This window comes from Protomyctophum parallelum, assembly GCF_964188405.1.
Source record: "Protomyctophum parallelum genome assembly, chromosome: 18".
Classification (NCBI taxonomy): domain Eukaryota; kingdom Metazoa; phylum Chordata; class Actinopteri; order Myctophiformes; family Myctophidae; genus Protomyctophum; species Protomyctophum parallelum.
In genome coordinates this window covers 11,934,360-11,956,833 of record NC_139716.1, presented here as the reverse complement: position 1 = coordinate 11,956,833, position 22,474 = coordinate 11,934,360, and the positions used below count along the sequence as shown (strand labels likewise).

Here is a 22,474-nt window from a genome sequence, read left to right as displayed (position 1 = left end):
GGACAGAGGTCATTAATCTCTACTCAGGGACAGGCTATTCTTTTTCCGTTGTAATGTATTGTGCTATATATAGGCCTATGACAAACTATTGCAATTAAAAGTGTAGATTGCTGTTATCATGGGCGGTATGAAAGCAGTCCTCATAAAGAACGTTGGCACAGAGCAGCTCTCCATCGGTGGTCAATCATAAGCTATCTTCGGCTGATAAACAGCCAAGGACAGCGTTTTCATTTTGACGTCCACACTGAAGAATAGGCATCTGAGACTTAACCCATTCTGGGGCGGGAACCCCTTTTGGTGTTCTAAGCATGTATGTTATACTTTTAGCTATTGAAAAATAGAATATATATATAATCTTTCAGAGCGAACGTTTTTAACTCAAATCTTTGCTTCTGGGGGGGAGGTCCCTGGAACAACATATTTTCAGATGGGGGTTGGCGGCCAAATACATATATTTTTGGGGGTCCTTGACATGAAAATGTTTGAGAACCACTGACATAGAAACATAGGATTTTTTAGACAACTGTTTAGAATACATTTTGTAGAGTCGGTCTCGGTCGAAATGGGTTAAAGGGGCAGAGGGGGAGAAGAACAACACCCTAGTTTGGTCCGTAAAAAAAAAAGAAATTCACCTCGTTTTTTTGTGCTGTAGTAATTTGCACAATGTGTGTTATCACGATGATAAAGACTGAAGTCTGGGGTGGTAATTTATGATATGGACTGGTAGAGAGTATAGCGTCCATTTCTACATGGACCCTTTTTACATTTTTACAATTATTTGCAATTGTAACTAGAGATGTCCCGATACTGTATCGGTATCGGGAAAAGTATCGGATCGGCCCTTTTTTGGTCATATCGGGTCATATCGGTATCGGTGAATATGCCAGTCTAACCAGCGATCTGACACAGGGGTAAGGAAGGGGTTGAGACTATGGCAGGTAAATAAAATGTTGGGGCATGTGGAGTTTGCTTTGGAGTTGCCAAAAGTGCACATTTGAGTGAGGAGTCTGCTATAAACACAACACGAGATATATAGATAGATAGCTATAAACACAACCATGAGATCACGACACTGGTATCTGTATAGGCTAACACAGAAATTTAGGTATCTGGATCGGATCGGAAGCGGAAAAAGTGTATCGGGACATCCTTAATTGTAACACTCATGATTTCGCTTTTGGCCAAAGCATTATTTGACCACCAAGGCACCAACTGAGTTGGGTTTGTTTTTGTTTTGTTGCTAGTATGAGGTAGGATTCAGTGCATGCTGACTAGCAGAGTATATAATCAAGAGCTCTGTACAGTTCAAGTCGATAATTATCTGAAGTAAGACATTGTACTGCTCATCCATTCTATAATTCTCAGTTACTTTTTGGCTGTGATGTGGGACAGTGAGGCGCCTGTGACTGTGAGTGACTGATTAAGTTACACCATAGACCATCTCTGGTTGGCTTGCTAACTGTAACCACAATCGCAGAGCAATTGTCCTCCAGCGGCAGCGGTGGCCGAACGGTTTGCGGAGCGGTCTTGATATCGGAAGGTCGCTAGTTCATATCCCCGGACCGGCACGTTAAAATTACCACCGCTGAAGTGCCCTTGGACAAAGCATTGAAACCCTACCATGAAATGTTCCATGAGCAGGGCCTGGCTGTAAACAAGTTCTTGAGCTTAGTCCAGTTACCCTGCAGGGTAAACATAGTACCTTTCCTTTCCTTTCTTTCTCCAGTCCAAGGCATAAACAACGTTTTATGGTCTTGGTGGGTGTCAAAGATTTCTTTTTTTTCCTGAATTGATTTGGATCATACACGGCCTGCAGCCACATGGAATTGGATCCCACTTTATTGAGTAACAGCAATAAAGTGTCTATGTTGGTCTGCTATACCTAGACTCCAATCTCAGAGCCGCTATTTTCAATTTTCAACCCTGGAAAAAAATATAAGAATACAATTAAACGCCTTATCTTCTTGAGTTATGTGATACAAACTCAGACATTTTCATTACAGAGAGAGCAGAGAGTGGTTTGGAATAATACCGGTGGTTTCTAGATATATCAATTTGCATCTCTATATACAGTTCAAAAACTCAGAAAATAAATGTGAGACATGACTTTTCTGTTGGCAGCATGATGTAGTGGGGATGTTTGCACACATCCCCTGTATTTGTCACGGTGAAGAGAAGAGGGGGCCCAGAGCAATGCATCGCACTGCAGGAAAGCAAACTCACAGCATAAGCGCCTCTCATCCCCTCGGGTAGAAAAACTTCTGCAAAACGTTTAGCATTGCATTAACCTCTCAACAACTTGATAAGCTGTTGTCGCCCACAGGGTGTTTTTTTCATTTTCTTGTTATTTAGATTAAATTATTTGATTAGAATTTATCTTCCCGACTCCTGATTTGTTTCCAGTCCATTAAACACAAAAACACAGCACCATACAACACAGCCACATGCAGATAAAGACAATAGAACCTCCATAAATACATTGAGTTCATACGTTTTGGGCATTCTCTCCAAGATAGGCCAAAATACTTGGAGTGATGGCCACCCACTGAGCATGTTTTGGTCTAATAGACGTCTAATATTCGTCTAAAGGGCTGTCTAAAAATGAGATAAACGGCTAAAAATGAAAGTTTATTAGACGTCTATCCTTAGATTAGACGTTGATTAGCACTTGTTTAACCCATTCTGACCTGAGATCAGATTCTAGAAATGTCTATTACATCCTGACAGTTTCATTATGAATCCATTCTGACCTGAGATCAGATTCTAAAAGTGTCTTAGATTTTTCAAAAATAGCAGACCTACAAGCTCGTATCGCGCCACTCGGTGGCGCGATATGAGCTTGTAGATCTGCTATTTTTCAATAGCTAAAGCACGACATGATGCCAACACCAAAATGGGTGCCCGGCCAGAATGGGTTAAACGTCTATATATAGACGTTTAAACAACTGCTAACCACACACACACACACACACACACACTGTTCCAGTATTTATAAATGCACGAGCTGGCCTATGGGCCGTGGCTCAGCGGTCCAGGCACCTTGGCCGGTAGTCGGAGTCTGGCAGTGTGGCCGCGGGTTCGACTCCCGATCCCGACGGCCTTTACTGCATGTCATCTCCCCCCATGGAAAGGAACTGGTTGGAATAACGTGTTCCTTCCACGCGCTACGTCCAACCAGGGAAACTCCCCCCTGTCAGGTGTAAAGGAGCAACTTGGACACTCAGTTCAAGTCCGTTGCTCTCCCCTTGTCCCCCATATATGGGGACTAGGTTGGTGGAGGGTGTGTAGAGCCCAGGGTCACATTAGATCAGATGATTGACACAGGGGTGAAAAATGGGTTACAAAATCGTGGGATAAAAATTATATATATATTAAAAAATCACACCAGTGTGAACCAAGTGTTGCAACTCCCGTCAATTGGTTCTCTGTATCGTCCCAATTTGTATCGTTCCAATTTCTTCTCTGTATCGTTTGCGTCCAGCAGGTGGCAGCCATGTCACATACTTCTCTCGTTCCAATTTCACGCATGCGCACACCACTCGTGCTCATGATACATGATACATGCGGACATTGCTGGATGTAGAAGTGGTTGCACCACTTTAAAAAAAAAAGAAGAAACTGCTAGCAGAGCATGCTTGCCAAAAACATTGTTAGAACAGGTCAGGTTAATGTCAGACTTGCCACTTTCTTACAAGAAACATGCCAAATTGGATGCAATCCAATACTGGACTAAATTCACACACATGTCTTCATTTTTCTTTCACTAAACCCTTTTCTTTCACCATTTCATTTTTATACACTATAGTAAGTACGTACAGTAAGGGATGGTCCTTGTTTCAATCAGTCGGCCTAATAAACACACAAGGATTAACGTACACTCCCTTTCCAGCCAAGCCTCGTTATACCACCCCGATAATAAATATGGGATTTACATCGCAAAAAAATTTAATTAGTACAACCACCGTCCACCAGCCTTCTCCTGGTTTGCATTGATTAGGTTTAGATTTATTTTTGCCAGAGGGGTTTTACTTAACTGCATTTTATGTATTGATCAAATGCAAACATTTGTATACTATACGCCATATGTCTATCCCCGTACGTGGATCAATGCTGTGACTTTCAGTAATGAGTTTTGACTTGAAGTCCGCCTAATCGAAAGGTTATCGAGCTGTCGGAAACAATCGAAACTCATTAGATTCCACTTACATGTCTTGTGGTAAAAACAGCTGTTTTTCATTATCTTTCTCTTTATTTAAACTCAAACAGCGATCAAGGACAATTAACATCCCTCCTTTAATCATTTCCGGGGTAATTGTCTTTTAATCTGACAGTGTTATTAACTCATTCTGACCTGAGATCAGATTCTAAAAATGTCTTCTACATCCTGACAGTTTTCTATAAAAGCTATGTTTCTGTCAGTCGTTCTTCGGTTTTTCAATAGCTAAAGCACAGCATAATCCTAACACCAAAAGGGGTTCCCGCGCAAAAAGGGTTAAAGGGTTTAGCAAATATAGAGATCACAGACAGACTCGATGATTATTGAATGGCTCTTTGACGGATCACAGCTAGGAAGGAACCGCAGGTTTATAAAGCCATGGCCGCAATTACACGTTTTATTCCGTCAGCCTTCTTCTCCAGGGAACATGGAGATGAGAAACGCATTCATCGATGATGTGTTTGTGGGTTTTCTGCATTCGCAGAGATCAGTGGCAGATCGACGCTCCAATCCTGGTTCATTTACAGTGCAAACGGGTACTAAAATACTAATAATTTAGTGGACTGAATCTTACGTTCATTGTGCTGAGAAATCGGAAATCAAAATCAAATTGTCATTCATTACACAAGAACCATCTCTGCTTGTATTCAGCTCACACTCATGGCAATACCTGGGCGGGAACCCCTTTTTGGTGTTAGCATTATGTTATGCTTTAGCTATTGGAAAATAGCAGATCTGCAAGCTCATAGCGTGCCACTACGAGCTTGTAGGTCTGCTATTTTTGATAAATCAAAGAACGACTGACATAGAAACATAGCTTTTTCAGAAAACTGTCAGGATGTAGACGACATTTTTAGAACCTGATCTCAGGTCAAAATGGGTTAATCTGACATGTAGGCTCAGCACCTGCAGCACTCGAGTCGTTCGCACTTGACTTATTGGCTATGTATCAATATAGTTCTATTATATATATTATATAGTCTATAGTGCCTTCAGGTATTGATCATTTGCAGACCGCGGCCATGTTTCCATCAGAGTTTGGAAGCACTCGTTTTCAGTAAAGCCAACGTCCTGCTGCCTCCTGCATTATGTGCTAATTCAAAACAGGTGTTACACAGCACAGGGCAGGTGAGTGATATCTAACGAGCACTTCCAAACTCCAGCACTTAGAAAAATAATCACCTGCAACTAAGGACACAAAGTATCTCATAACAACATGTCTGCAGTGGATTTTTATGAAACAAACACTTTGAGCATAGAAAGAGGATTATTCAAGCTTTCCGTACAGCTGCAATGTTGGTGAGTTTGACGTTGTTTAATACAATCAGACAGGACCTTTCTGTTTGGATGAATGGGCTGCCAATGGAAGTTGCACCTGGGTAAGCACCTTGCCATTAACGTATTATGGTGAGATGGCTGCAGTCTGCATATGGAGAATTGTGACCTAACCTGTATACTTAGATGGATGGTCACAGAGCGTATGTGTACATTTGCATTTAACCTTATAAAATACCGTGAAGTTGGTCGTTCTTATGTCTCTGAGCACACGCTATATTAGGAGTGGTGTGGAACCACGATAAGATCAGTGTTTTCTAAAGTGTGTGTGTGTGTGTGTGTGTGTGTGTGTGTGTGTGTGTGTGTGTGTGTGTGTGTGTGTGTGTGTAAATGTTTGGATATTAATATTATGGTAGATATTTGCATTTTGAGACATTATGCAAGCTGCTTACAGCTAAAAGTCTGCCTCTGACACTGACACGGATAAACAGATTCGACGAAGGCCAAATATCTCATTTAATACAGAGTCTCCCCCAAACAACAACATTGAGCAGACTGTCCATGCCACCCACACTCATAATATCCTTTAACTATTATTCAAATGTTAATGCTGTGACAGAATACCAAACAACTTGCCCCTTTACCAACTCGCCCCGGGCGTACAGCCGGTGCAACTGCGCAGCCTGGTATTCCTAAAGTAACCTAAGTAAATTATGCTTAAACGGTTAAACCATAACCTTATTCTAACCTTGACCCCTGTAAAACTATGCCTAACCCTAACCTTATACGTAACCTTAACCCCAGTAAAACTATGCTAAATCATAGCATAGCATAACTAAATCATATATATCAATCAATCCAGGCAGGATAAGCAGATCCAATCCAATGTTTAGTGTGTTAGTGTGTCAATGAGAGCAAGGCTGTTTGTTGGGGCAAGCTACATTTAGGGAATTCAATTGAGGTCAGTTTAATTGTGGAAATGTAAGTCTTTCTACATGGAAGACAACTTTGTAAGCTTCAGTGGTTTCATTGTTCTAATAAAATTATTATTTTGCATGTTGGGACTAATTTTATGTTTGGTTAATAATCGGTGCTATGTTTCATTGTGAGACTGCAGTCTACAGATCAAGGTATGCTTGAATGAGTAGCTAAAAACTACAGTGAACTGAAATTAGTCATTACTCAAACACTAATTATGTGATTTTAGGCCTGATCTCTTCAGAGGAGAACAGAGGGGTTTAAATGTTTAATGTAATAATCTCTTGAATTGAATACATTATCAAAATGTTCCCCCTGGCTCTTTCACAGAGGTGAATTTCATCATGCTTAGCAAGAATATTTGTCACATAGCTCAGTTTGTGGTGTTTGAGACGATTTATTTTGGAACAAATTTGGATAAAGCAATCCATTCTGGGTGTGAACCCCTTTTGGTGTTTTAACCCATTCTGACCTGAGATCAGATTCATACGAGGTTTCCGCCGGACACACACTGGTCCTGATGAACCCATTCTGACCTGAGATCAGATTCTAAAAATGTCAGTCGTTCTTCGATTTTTCAAAAAATAGCAGACCTACAAGCTCGTATCGCGCCACTCGGTGGCGCGATATGAGCTTGTAGATCTGCTATTTTTCAATAGCTAAAGCATGACATGATGCTAACACCAAAATGGGTGCCCGTTCAGAATGGGTTAAGCATTATGTTATACTTTAGCTATTGAAAAATAGCAGATCTACAAGCTCATAGTGTGGCACCGAGTGCCGCGCTACGAGGTTGTAGGTCTGCTATTTTTGAAAAATCGTGAAAATGTGGCACAAATCTTTGAATATATATATATTATTTCAGAGCAAATGTTTTTAAACTCAAATCTTTGCTTCTGAGGGGTACCTGCAATAACATATTTTCAGATGGGGGGTCGGCGGCCAATTACATATAATTTTTGGAGGTCCTTGACATGAAATATTGAGCACCACTGATACAGAAACATAGGTTTTTTTTAGAAGACATTTTTTAAATTTCAGTCAGGCCTAAATGGGTTCATATAAAGTGTTACCGTTCTTCTCATAAACCTCAATAAATGCAATATGGAAGAGCTCCGAGCTAGTGTAGATCAATGTGGAATATCAACGGGGTTCCATCTTTACCATAACTTGTGACAGAGAATCGATGCCTCTTGATCGTGTGTTACATTCTGCGGTATAGTTGAGTCCTGCCCTTGAATCTATAACCCATTCTGACCGGAGATCAGATTCAAAAAATGTCTATTACATCCTGACAGTTTCATTATTAACCCATTCTGACCTGAGATCAGATTCTAAAAGTGTCTTCGATTTTTCAAAAATAGCAGACCTACAAGCTCGTATCGCGCCACTCGGTGGCGCGATATGAGCTTGTAGATCTGCTGTTTTTCAATAGCTAAAGCATAACATGATGCCGACACCAAAATGGGTGCCCGGTCAGAATGGGATAATCACGTCAACTACTGTAAGTCTGCCTGCTGGCTCAGACAGTTAGTGCTGCAGAAGGATGAAGTCTTCCCTGAGGGTTTTCTGACAGAATGGGGGGGGGGGGGGGGGGGGGGACGGACGCTTATTTCTATTGAATACTTTAGTCACAGCTCAGACAGTCAGACATTAAAGGAGAATTCCATGTTAGAAGGCTTTCTTACCTTTATTTGTAGTTGTTACGTCGCCACCAAAGAGGTCCAGGTGTTATTTGGTGCAAAAGTGCATTATGGGCTATTTCCCCTAATATAAGCCCTCAATGGGGGTTGGGTTTTTGTGCTAATTCGCTTGGTTTCCTGTGTCTGCACGGACCCATCTGAAATAAACCAGGAAATGCCTCGGAATAAATCAAAAAATAGTGTCCAGGGGGCTGGTCATCTTTCAGGACAGCTGAGTACTTTGCACTTTACTTATAGGCTTAAGTCAGCAACTTTGTGAAACCCCCCTAGGACACTACATGGCTACCTTTGTGTGTTTCCTACCCCCTCATTCCTGAACAAAGACCCTGCTAGCATAATCATAAACCATGTTCCATGATGTTTCAGCACAAAATTGGACAGGTGCAGGAAGGTTGCATTGATTGAGAGCAGCCATGCATGGCCAACCGAAGCCCTTTTGAACCCATTTAGACCTGAGGTCGATTCTACAAATGAAAAACGTCTTCTTAAATCCTGACGGTCTTCTGAAATGCCTCATGTTTCTGTGTCAGTGGTTCTCAAAGGTTTTCATGTCAAAGGAACCCAACAAATGATATGTAATCGGCCACCGACCGCCCCGTCTGAAAATATGCTGTTCCAGGAACCCCTCAGAAGCAAAGACTTGAGTTAAAAACGTTCGCTCTGAAAGAATATATTCAAAGATTTGTGCCAGATTTTTCAAAACGTTTCAAAAATAGCAGAGCTACAAGCTCGTACTATAAGTTTCAAAAATAGCAGAGCTACAAGCTCGTACTATGAGCTTGTAGATCTGCTATTTTCCAATAGCTAAAACACAAAGAGGTTAGCGCCCAGAACGGATTAAGAAGGTACTGTACATACTGTACATAATGTACAGGTACAGTATAGTATAGATTTATCACGGTCATTATTTGTTTTTTCCACATAGAACATATTGATCGAGAATGAGCAGCGTTGGCTATTCCTTTGAGGAAGGAACAGACGACCCTGTACTACGTTGGGAACGTAGCTATATGATTGGTCAACCTAATTGTCTGATGATGATATTACACAGCATCCATTATCTGTGTCAGGCAGGCAGGCGGAGAGAGGGTGTGGCTGTGTGTGTGTGTGTGTGTGTGTGTGCCGTTTGCGAACCACAGCGGATATAGGTGCATATACAGTAGTGACCTGTGCTACGGTCAGCTATTGCGTCACCTAACCTTTAGGTTATTATTGTAACTTGTCCTAGTGATGCCAACATGCCACACTACTTCTCAATATTCACTGTCCATGATTTGCCTCCGCCTGTGTACTCTGCTTGTACCATAATGATGTAATATGAATCCTTTTATTAGATCGTTGCCCTGTGCCTTTACTATAATCCGACGGAGCATTAGTTCGACGTGCGTCCGCACCTCGGACTAGCGCCTGATCGCCGTGCTCGCGGTTATGGTTAGGTTAGGGTTTGAGGTGGGTTGGTTATGGTTAGGTTAGGGTTTGAGGTGGGTTGGTTATGGTTAGGTTGGGGTTTGAGGTGGGTTGTCGTTTGTCGGACCAATGACTATAGTCTAACTAAAGTACTGCACCCCGTGCACACAACCCCAAAACATTGCCCCAGACAGACAGAAGATGGACAGAGGTTTAGGGAGGGCATGCCTCCCGAAGGACATAATTATGGGCTTGAACATTTCCCGGCTGTGGCTAAGGAGGTAGAGCAGGTCGTCCAATGATCCATGGGGTCGGCGGTTCGAATCCCGGCTCCTCCTCCTGTCCTACATGTGGAAGTGTCCTTGGGCAAGACACTGAACCCCAAATTGCCTCCTGTGAGTCGGTCGGTGTGAGCTCGCCACCGTCTGTGTCTGAATGTGGGGAAGTGAGGACGCTGGCGTCGACTGTTCGCCGCTTCACCTCCCAATGTATGAATGAATGAATGAACCTTCACCTCCCAATGTATGAATGAATGAACCTTTATAATGTAAAGCGCTTTGAGCACTTGGAAAAGCGCTATAGAAATCCCACCAACTGTGTATGTTTTGTGTTTTTTTTTCGTCAATACTTCGACAAAGACGGCACCAGGTAGCAAATGGCTTTACACCCTTTTTGCGGTTACAGAGCGTGCCCCTTGGCAATTTGTTTTTTGCTGAAGTGTATTTTTTCCCTCCACTCTTCTAACCCTGGCAGGGCATTCAATCTCAATACCTTGTACGGCCTCGGGCAGCCTCTTTGTTACTGACATGCGAGTGTATTATTAAATACATCAAAGTGAAGTGCCTGTGAATTTTCAATTAGCCTTGCCCCACACATTGAGTTATACCATCTGCAATTATGTGCTAGGAAAGGGCCTTTATGTGTGGAGTTTGCATGTTCTCCCCGTGTCCCCTAGGGTAGGTACCCTCACAAAAAACATGCAGTAATCCTGGTCACTAAACCGCCTCCCCCTGGCCAGCCGGGGCGCCTGATGGAGGGGAAAGGAACTGGTTGGAATAACGTGTTCCTTCCACGCGCTACGTCCAACCAGGGAAACTCCCCCCTGTCAGGTGTAAAGGAGCAAATTGGACACTCAGGCATGAAGGAAGCATGAGTTCAAGTCCGTTGCTCTCCCCATGTCCCCCATATATGGGGACTAGGTTGGTGGAGGGTGTGTAGAGCCCAGGATCACATTAGATGATTGACACAGGGGTGAAAAATGGGTTACAAAATCGTGGGATAAAATATATATTTAAAAAAAGGAAATCAATATGGTTTGAAAAAAACATGGAAAAACATCTGTTGCCAACTCTGCTACAGACAGTACAAGTTTTCATTCTCTCAAAGAAGGCAAAAAAGTGGGACATGCCTTTATATTTGCATGCCATTTCATCAGTCCTCGACTCTCCTCGCACAACGCTCTCTTCAGGACAACAATAGAGGTTTTTGACGTGTTGGAAATGATGTCATAGTGATGCCTTTATTCAACTATAAACTAATTAACCCATTCTGACCTGAGATCAGATTCTAAAAAAAATGTCTTCTACACATCCTGACAGTTTTCTGAAAAAAAGATATGTTTTCTATGTCAGTGGTCCTTTGATTTTTTTCAAAAATAGCAGACCTACAAGCTCGTAGCGCGCCACTCGGTGGTGCGCTATGAGCTTGTAGATCTGCTATTTTTTGAGTGGTGCAACCACTCCTACATCCAGCTTGCAATGTCCGTGTACCTGTGTACCTGTGTACCTGTGTACCTGTAACTATGAGCACGAGTATGTGACTTATTTATACCAGTAGGGGGCGCCAGAAACAGAGAGAGGGTAGGTGCTGTGTCTCTAATGAGAGAGAGAGAGAGAGAGAGAGAGAGGGGGGGGGGGGGGGGGTGAATTGCACCACTCAGTTCACACGTGTGTGATTTTCAATAGCTAAAGCATAGCAAAATGCTAACACCAAAAGGGGTTCCTGCCCAAAATGGCTTAATTTAGCTCACGGTGAGTATGTGGCACTGTCTGTCTGTCTGCGAACTCACAGCAGGATTATCTGCTAGACCAGGGGTCTGCGACCTTTTTTAAATGAAGTGCCATGTTTTTATTTTCTAGATCGTCAGTGTGCAATATCAACATTCATTAATTTTAATGACACCACGTGAAAAATTCCAACATATTTTGCTTGTCCACAGATATGAAGTTTCTCCTTTTTAAATATTTTTCTTTCACGTTGTTATAATGATCATTGGAGTCAAGGCAATAACAGAGTTCAGTTTTAATGAATGTAGAATGCAGGATGTAATTTACACAAAAATGTGAGGGACTTCGTTTATCTGACTGCATTTTTTTAAATAGTTTATTTAAAACCAAACATACTCTCACACACTTGCCAGTGTGCCAGTGATCACCCTCCTTTGTGCCAATGTTGGCACTGGTCCCTTGCCTACCACCCTGTGCTAGACTTTCATCCTGACATATCAATTTAGACGCTACAGAGAACTATAAAGAAAGGGCAAAACGTTACCGCAGACACCGCTGGCTGTGTGCCCTTTTCCTGCTCCATTAACCCATTCTGACCTGAGATCAGATTCATACGAGGTCGAGGTTTCCACTGGACACACACTGGTCTGATGAACCCATTCTGACCTGAGATCAGATTCTAAAAATGTCAGTCATTCTTCGATTTTTTTCAAAAATAGCAGACCTACAAGCTCGTAGCGCGCCACTCGGTGGCGCGCTATGAGCTTGTAGATCTGCTATTTTTCAATAGATAAAGCATAACATGATGCCGACACCAAAATGGGTGCCCGGTCAGAATTGGTTAAAAGCCGTGTCACTCCTGGCTCCACATTGCATTTCCTTTTGGAAAAACACGGTTTATTTGCTCTTTGTTTGTTTCGTATATACTCTCCACACAAACATAATGGTTACAATGGCTTCATACCCTGCAGGCTATACAGTATATATCTAGATACTGGTGGTGTTTTTTCCAGTATTTACCCCAAACTGTTATGGCTCTACTATTAACCCATTCTGAACGGGAACCCATTTTGGTGTTAGCATCATGTTGTGCTTTAGCTATTGAAAAATAGCAGATCTACAAGCTCATAGCGCGCCACCGAGTGGCGCGCTACGAGCTTGTAGGTCTGCTATTTTTTGAAAAATCGAAGAACGACTTGACATTTTTAGAATCTGGTCTCAGGTCAGAATGGGTTAAGTGAAACTGTGCCGACGGATGAAATAAGTTGCACAGTATAAAAACCCACTTTGATCTCAAACCGTACTGGCCGTCCCTTTAATGCCACAGCAAAATTAAAGCACAGATACAGAAGAAGCCAACGGCTGTATCAAAACAATTTAATAAACTGTCATCCCATCGTATAGTCAAAGACCAGCACGGGGGAGAGGGGGGGGGGGGGGTGCGTGATATGTCAGGGTTAATTCATTCATTGCCTTTGACGTCTTTCGCTGCAGCAACATCCTTAGTGCAGGTTTAGTGAAGTATAGGTCTTACTATCTTTACAGCCCAGACCCTCCATAACCGTAATAATAATAATAATATGTTTTGACAGTCATGGCAGCCTTGGAATTAATTAATTATGCTAAGAGTTTTACCACCATGATTGATAAATGGCTTTCAGAGTTTGACTTAATGCTCTCCTACAGTCAAACACAAGTCACAACACAAGTTTCACAACATCCTCGAGCACGAGGAGAGGGAATAATTAACGACTTTTTTAACGTAATGACATGCATATCCTATCCTTGGCGTCGACACTTTAAAGTGGCATTATTACACGGTTGATGTGTGTATAGCTTTTTAATGCTCAGCAAGTCTGCATGCAGGTGAGGCTGAAGGATTCACACCCTGGACTTTACTTTTTTAATATATATATTTTTTATCCCACGATTTTGTAACCCATTTTTCACCCCTGTGTCAATCATCTAATGTGATCCTGGGCTCTACACACCCTCCACCAACCTAGTCCCCATATATGGGGGACATGGGGAGAGCAACGGACTTGAACTCATGCTTCCTTCATGCCTGAGTGTCCAAGTTGCTCCTTTACACCTGACAGGGGGGAGTTTCCCTGGTTGGACGTCGTAGCGCGTGGAAGGAACACGTTATTCCAACCAGTTCCTTTCCCCTCCATCAGGCGCACCCTGGACTTTACTATGTACAGCTAGAGAGGCCCATATGCATTACTTACAGTGGTAAAAGCGCTAGACCGTACGGCGCAGGCCTTGTGTCAAATGATACACATGGCTGTGCGTGAAATGACTCGACAGCTAGCTGCGTGTGAAAAGAAAAGGGGTCGATGGATGATAAGCTATCGGATTTCATCCTGACCACAACGTCTTCCACTCCATCTCATATTTACCGGTAAACTCCCTTCAGTAATTTTACACTGGTGACCTACAGTACGTACGCTGCGCTGCGCTGCGGCACATTCATTAGTAATGTATGGACCAGTGGACTAATTGGGCCTGCGGTGCTGTTAATGTACCGGTGTCCTTAAGTACTGTACTACAGTACCTCTGAACTGCTGCTAGTCTGTTGCTGCAAATTAGTAGAGTTCTTCCGATACCTATACTGGTATCGGGTATCGGGCCCGATACCTCCCTCAAGTAAAACAGCCCATCTACAGTGTAAGCATGACAATGAAATTAAACTGTAGAAAAAGGGGGGGCAAAATCAGTGGTTACTCAACGGAAATAAAGAATAAGTACTCTTATCGGTACTACTCGGTATCGGCGAGTACTGAAAAATTAAGTACTTGTATTCGTACTCGGTCTGACAAAAATGCTACTATGGGGACAACTCTACACATTAGAACTGCCTGTATACAGGGGCAGCGGTGGCCGAACGGTTTGCGGAGCGGTCTTGATATCGGAAGGTCGCTATAGTTCGTATCCCCGGACCGGCACGTTAAAATGACCACCCCTGAAGTGCCCTTGAGCAAGGCATTGAACCCCTACCATGAAATGTTCTATGAGCAGGGCCTGGCTGTAAACAAGTTCTGGAGCTTAGTCCAGTTACCCTGGGTAAACATAGTACCTTTCTTTCTTCTGCGTTTGGATAAGTCGGCAAAATTAAGACACACAAGCCAATAACAGAAAATGAGAAAACGCATCCCTGGTGTGTATGCATTCATTCCATATGTAGGCTGCGTGTGGACTGTGGACACCATCGATCTGTCTCGGCTAAAGTAAGATTAGCAACGCAACCCTAGATCTAATCTAAAGTAAGATTAGCAACGCAACCCTAGATCTTAATCTTACACTATAGGGGTTAGTATCATGATACTGTAGCTTTAGTTAGTAGGATGTACATTAAGCTAACAGAGATTACTTCTCCTAGATGCCAAATACTCAACAGAAGTGTATGCAAATGGCCCGACTTGCATAATTATCTCTGCTGTCTGGAGGAATAAACCTCATAACTCATTTATTTTTTTATTTTTTAAGGAAATGAATAAAACCTTATATATTTTTAAAAGATGCAATGCAATACAGGCAGCATCAAAGTTGGTGTTGTGACTTTAGATATTGTCAATTACTAGCATGAGAAGGAGAGAGGTGGTGGAGTTAGCTGTTTTAGCAGACAGTTTGAGGGTCCAATGGAGTTGAGAGGTTTTGTCCAATGTGTTTTTTTTTTACCAACTTTCCATTGGTTCAATATTTTCGAAACAACACACACACGTAAAGGGTGTTCAATAGCACTGATTTATGGAAGAAATAAATAATCGAAAACCAAAAAAATTGAGTTATGATGAGGTTTGCTCCCGACAGCAACGATATGTGGATTACCATTTTCATATAGTCGCTGCTATACTACGATGGTATATTATATATTGGTTTATTGCATGTGTTGTTGTCCTGAAGAATCAGCCGCTGCAAACGAGGACCCCAAACTCACATGACCTTGACCCCCGACCCCTCACCACTTTCACTATGGGCGTTCGGAAATGCGCACTGGGAATGTGGTCAGTTTGTTGAGTGTGGTGGGCGGTGACGTCACAGAGTGCGTTCAGTGTGCCTTATTTACGAACGACCACAGCTGTGACGCATTCACACCGATTCACACCGGACGACCCCAGCTTCAGGGTAGGGTCGCTCAGTGGACAAACCCAGCTTCAGGGTAGGGTCGCTCAGTGGACAAACCCAGCTTCAGGGTAGGGTCGCTCAGTGGACGACCCCAGCTTCAGGGTAGGGTCGCTCAGTGGATGACCCCAGCTTCAGGGTAGGGTCGCTCAGTGGACAAACCCAGCTTCAGGGTAGGGTCGCTCAGTGGACAAACACAGCTTCAGGGTAGGGTCGCTCAGTGGACGACCCCAGCTTCAGGGTATGGTCGCTCAGTGGACGACCCCAGCTTCACGGTATGGTCGCTCAGTGGACGACCCCAGCTTCAGGGTAGGGTCGCTCAGTGGACGACCCCAGCTTCAGGGTATGGTCGCTCAGTGGACGACCCCAGCTTCAGGGTAGGGTCGCTCAGTGGACGACCCCAGCTTCAGGGTATGGTCGCTCAGTGGACGACCCCAGCTTCAGGGTATGGTCGCTCAGTGGACGACCCCAGCTTCAGGGTAGGGTCGCTCAGTGGACAAACTCAGCTTCAGGGTAGGGTCGCTCAGAAGACGACCCCAGCTTCAGGGTAGGGTCGCTCAGTGGACGACCCCAGCTTCAGGTTAGGGTCGCTCAGTGGACGACCCCAGCTTCAGGGTAGGGTCTCTCAGTGGACGACCCCAGCTTCAGGGTAGGGTCTCTCAGTGGACGACCCCAGCTTCAGGGTAGGGTCGCTCGGTGCGGGCACTCGGCACACCCGGTGCGCAGCGCACTGGATTTCTGAACGACAACGCACCGAGTGCACTGAATAAACGAACGACAAGAGAGCACAACAGCGCGTTCAGGGCGCATTTCCGAACGCACCCTAAGTTCTCCCTGCATGCACTGCACTTATTATCTTAGGGTCAGTGTGCTGCGTAACTAAGACTCAACGCTGTGTTCTCTAGGCTATGTCTCCTAATGTAACTAAGACTCAACGCTGTGTTCTCTAGGCTATGTCTCCTAACGTAACTAAGACTCAACGCTGTGTTCTCTAGGCTATGTCTCCTAATGTAACTAAGACTCAACGCTGTGTTCTCTAGGCTATGTCTCCTAATGTAACTAAGACTCAACGCTGTGTTCTCTAGGCTATGTCTCCCCACAGAACGGAGAGGAACACGTAGGGCTGAGAGCTCGACTACGGAGCCTCTTTCCATGTTCCGCTGCCAAAAAGCCCTCCGCCAGTATTCAATGCAAGTGGCTTTAATCCCAGGCGCTCTCTCTCTCTCTCTCTCTCTCTCTGAATGTACAACAAAAACAAACTCTTGTTGTGTGTCATGGGTGTTCGGCGAAGTATATATTAATTACCCTGAAGATGATGTTGCTTGTCTGCTCTCTCTGTTGTCATAAATCATAATGTCCTCTGTGGTCTTGAGGTTCAAGGTTGTAATCTATTATTATTTATTCATCGTTACATCTTGTGTATACAGTAGGTAAACCGTCCTTCAGACAATGCCGCAGCATATAGATAACAACAACCGCCGACAATTAGATAAAGCTGATATACTGAAGCCAATATACTGTACTAGACGTAAGCCACATGATTACATAGTGGTGTCCCACTCCTTTGTTCCTCAATCTCAAAATGACATTTATCAGTTCCTGTAGGTACCTCTGTTAGACACACCCACAGACACACCCCCAGATTCTCAGCCACACCCACAGGTTTATTTTAATATGTGGAGTGGCTAATTAACCACCAGGTGGCGTCGACCCATGATGAGCAGAGCTGCACTGAGTCTTAATAGCTTAATAGCTTCTAGCAATATGTAGTGGTGGAAAAAGTATCACATTTTGTACTTGTATCAATACTAAAGTATCAATACTGCAATATAGAAATACATTGAAATACATACTGCTTTAGCCTTCGGACGCATAATGACAAGGTACTCACTCGTCAAGTCCTCTTGTTTCTTGGTCATCTCAGGAGGTGAACTGACCAGATGTTTTTGCTTTCGAACCCGGTCTTGGGGGCTATAATTTCATATTTGAGATGAAATCAGGGAGGGCGTTTGTAAGGACCTGGGAAGTGCATGGGTGGTGTTGGAGAGAGACTTGGAAAGTCTTGAAATGCCACACTAAAGGTTATTCAGTCTACAGTATGAAATGCCACACTAAAGGTTATTCAGTCTACAGTATGAAATGTGAAAATCCTTTACAGAGAATATATGTGTCTGTGTAATAATCTGTAGTATAACTTGGTGTGTTAACCCATTTTGGGCAGGAACCCCTTTTGGTTTCAGCATTATGTTATGCTTTAGCTATTGAAAAATAGCAGAAGCGCGCTACGAGCTTGTAGATCTGCTATTTTTGAAAAATCCAAGAACGACTGACATAGAAGCATACTGTAGCTTTTTCAGAAAACTGTCAGGATGTAGAATTCTGGCTACGTATGATATGCAAATATATAGTGTAATCCTTAATCCTAATTGAATAGGGGCTACATTGTGTCTGTTCCTGATAACGAGACATTTAGATGTTCTTGCACTTCAGGTGCAGTAGGGGGGGTCTGCCTCACAGTCTGAAACACCCCACTGTTAAGGACACCGTGTGCCCAAATCGAAAATGTTCGGCCTTTCTTCCCCCGTCATAAAAATATCAACAGCATGCATACCTTCTTTCCTCTCAACTGCAGCACACAGCTGTGTGTGTCAGAGTGGCTGAAAGATGTGAACACACAAAAACTTGTTGTGCCTTTGTTTACACATTCTATATTACAGTAGGAACAGACGGCTTGGTGTAATGTAATGTCTCATAAAGGAGGTGAAAAAAGCGTCGAATGGAGTCTGTACGGCCGGAGATAAATGAACACCTGACGTCGGTGGGAGAGGAATATCTCCTCCTCTCCCACCTGATGTCAGCTGTTCATTTATCTTGAGCTGAGAGAAGCGATACAGCGCTTTTAAATATGACAATGCTGTATCTAACTATCTGTGTATCAGCTGCTGCACAGTTCAGGAAAGTGTCTGTGGCATATTTAACTTTACCAAAATAGTTTAGACAGCTTAAATCCACGCGGCAGGCATTATTACTCCAAGTCGACAGTCGACACGCAGCAACAACAGCAGCTGCCCCTACACAATGATAACTGCCTTACCTTTGCCTCCCAAGTCCCAATGCTGTACATTTTACCCAGGTTATTAAAAGGAAATGGGTGTAAGTTAATTGTAACTTAACAGCATGAGAGAGAGAGGCCGCGTCAACTGTCACCGTAAACGTAAACACGACAGATGGACAGACGGACAAACCATCCATCCATCTGTACTTGGCGCCCCCCAGTGGTTGGTCGCCCTGGACAATAATTGTCCACCCTGCCCAGCGCATTCGCCAGGCCTGGAGCTGGCACACTGTTTCTTTAACCGATTCCGTACATAGGACGTTGCCACACGTCATAGCGCCACCCACTGACGCGTACATGGGACGTCTGAGGACGTCCTAGCGCATCCTCAATGATACCGGCCGAGATACGAATATTTTTTTTCGCCTTTCGGCTACCGTATGCTATATGCTCTGCACAAAAATTAGCTTACCATTGACTTAGCTGTTAGTGCGGCGGAAAGAATGACTCGTCTCTCCTAATCCAGGGCGCTCTCCGTGGTTCTGAACGGATCGATATGCTGGCGCTTCATTTCTGCTCCTCATCCGTGTCTCCCGCAAAATATGAACGCTTTTTGGATCGTATATTTTGAAGAACTTCCGGCACCGATTGTGTTTTAATGGCATCACTTTTGAATGGGTTTTCGCTTTTTTTGAAGGAGAGAATCTGTGGCAAAGCACTAAGTTAAAATGGCGCCGGTTAGTCTACAGCAGGGGTCTCTGCAATAAATAACCTTTTTTAAATCAAGTGCCATGTTTTTTTTATTTTCTTGGATAGTCTGTGTGCCAATATGTCAACATTAATTTGAATGACACCACATAACTATAACAAAATACATACATAAATGGATGCACCTGGGACGTATCCCAAGGTCATCTGGGTTTCGGGTCTCGCAACATCATACCCCTCACTCAGGCGACCCAGCCAGGAGTGATCAAGTCCCGACTTACGTCCCAGTAGCTACCCTCGATAAGTCCCATTAGGGAAAAACCAGAGCCACACAATCCATTCCTCCTGAACTACTCTGCCGGGACTGGGAGGTACCATTCTGGCACATGGAAGGACTAGGCCAGGGGTATTCAATTAGATTAGGCCGGGGGCCACAACTGTAGAATTATTGTGTGTGGGGGGGCGCACAGTGTGCGCGCGAAGCGCGCACACTGTGGGTTCTCAAAATGCTTTTTGTGCTCAAACACGAAGATTTATGTATATTTCCGCACAGTAATGAGCAGGATAATATGTCTATACAGGTATATGCCACCTTAGAATAGATGTAGGCCTAGACCTATTTGACAGTGCATAAACAGCATTGCTTTGACATTAACGACTGGACGGACACACACACACACACACACACAAACACACACACACACACACACACACACTCACTCAGAAACCCGTCCACGACCACCAGTGACATCATCGTTAGGCAGATTGTTTTTTAAACAAGATTTATTTACGTGAGAATAGTTTATCAGACTATAAAGATCAGATTACATAGAGCAGTGATTCCCAAAGTGGGGTCCGGTGGACCCCCAGGGTCCTGGAGGCAGTTCCAGGGGGTCCCCAGGGAAATGATGGTTTGGAACCAAATGGACCCTTATGGGTCTGTAACTGTAACTGTGTACAAATGGAACCAAATGGACCCTAACAGGGTTTATTATTGTGAGAATGATGGCTTCCATTTTCGCATTGCAACTTTTCAGGACTAGAAAGCCTGCAGTTTCTATTAGCTTGGATTCTCCATTGATGTCACTGTTGGGTGGGTTTCTGAACTGCCCACAGCCCTCCTATGTGACACAGACCGAGTAGAAAAAAACGTGTCATTTTATCATGATTATTAGTGAGGACCTATTATATGAAGATAGGTTGAAAAGTGGTCCTTTAATGATTACCGTCATTATGGTAATCAACCAATTAATATCGCACACACCATACCTGTAACTTTTATTATCCCTCTTATTATTCTAAAAAATTGAATATCCCTGGACTAGGCTCTGTGGGTTGACACCTGTCCGGGCCCCTCCTACGTCTCACCAGGTCCACTCCTGCTCTCACTAGGTCAGGCCCTGTGCGTTGCACCAGACTCCCAGCACCAGGCACTTTATTCAGGAATGGTGGATTCTCAAGCCGCAACGGTTCTGCAGGCTCCACCTTGCCCTTGGTGGTGCCGCCCGGCTCCGCTTGAGGCTTGCATGGCCCTCCTAAAGGCCTCACCGTGGGTTTGTTGGGCTTCTTCCTCACGGAACATAACCTTTTACAATTATTCTTTTTAATATTTTCTTTCACATTGTTATGATCATTCGCCTCAGAGCAATGACCCACGTACAGTATCTGCCAGACTCCCTCCCCAGGCAGAGTTCAGAGATGTAATGAATGTAGAATTACAGTATGTGCAGGATGTAATTTACTGTACATCCAAATGTGAGGGACTTCTTTTATTTGACTACATTTAAATAGTTTATTTTAAACCTAAAGTCCTCTCTCTATATGCCAGTGTGCCAGTGATCACCCTCCTTAGTGCCATGTTGGCACCAGTGCTAAAGGTTTCCTACCCCTCGTCTGCACGATGCATTAGATATACAGTAGGTTAACGGTATTTGGAACAGCATTTTATTATTACCTATTATGTTTGGAAATTCCTTTGGAGAAGGAAATGCTCTCTGCCACCTACAAATAACAGTTATTTTATTTGAACGTTTTAACCCATCAATTAAAACCTGGAAAGCATTGTGTGTGTGACATTTTTGATTTTTGTGTTGGCTATAGTCTCAAAAATAGCAGATATACATGCTCACAGTGCAAGCTTGCACATCTGCTATTTTTTTTATATTTTAGAAAAATCTTCAAAGTGTGAGAACTTATGGCTAAATGGCATTAGCAATAGTTCAGCACAGGCTAACATAGATTTGTGCAAAAATATTTAGAAACAGAGTTGTAAGATTAAAAAAAAAGGAAAAAGAAAACGGCCTGGATGGCCGTTTTTTATTAAAAGAAGTCAAAAACATCTTTGGCCTAGAATGAGTTTTAATAATGGGTAAAAACAGATGATTATTAGCCTCTGTTCATCCGACGTTAACGCTCATATTACTGGTTTTACAGACGTTAACCCTCATATTGCTGGTTTTACAGACTGGTTTTAACCCTCATATTGATTGTTTTACAGACTGGTTTTAACCCTCATATTACTGGTTTTACAGACTGGTTTTAACCCTCATATTGCTGGTTTTACAGACTGGTTTTAACCCTCATATTGCTGGTTTTAACCCTCATATTGCTGGTTTTACAGACTGGTTTTAACCCTCATATTGCTGGTTTTACAGACTGGTTTTAACCCTCATATTGCTGGTTTTACAGACTGGTTTTAACCCTCATATTAATGGTTTTACAGACTGGTTTTAACCCTCATATTGCTGGTTTTACAGACTGGTTTTAACCCTCATATTGCTGGTTTTACAGACTGGTTTTAACCCTCATATTGCTGGTTTTACAGACTGGTTTTAACCCTCATATTGCTGGTTTTACAGACTGGTTTTAACCCTCATATTGCTGGTTTTACAGACTGGTTTTAACCCTCATATTAATGGTTTTACAGACTGGTTTTAACCCTCATATTGCTGGTTTTACAGACTGGTTTTAACCCTCATATTGCTGGTTTTACAGACTGGTT

At 43.3% G+C, this 22,474-nt stretch overlaps 1 protein-coding gene across 1 annotated transcript in view; it reads left to right on the top strand.

Annotated features, from left to right (window-relative positions):
* Positions 1-22,474, top strand: part of kcnip4a (potassium voltage-gated channel interacting protein 4a) — a 101,442-nt gene that overhangs the window by 18,205 nt on the left and 60,763 nt on the right. The gene's annotated exons all lie outside the window — the stretch shown is intronic.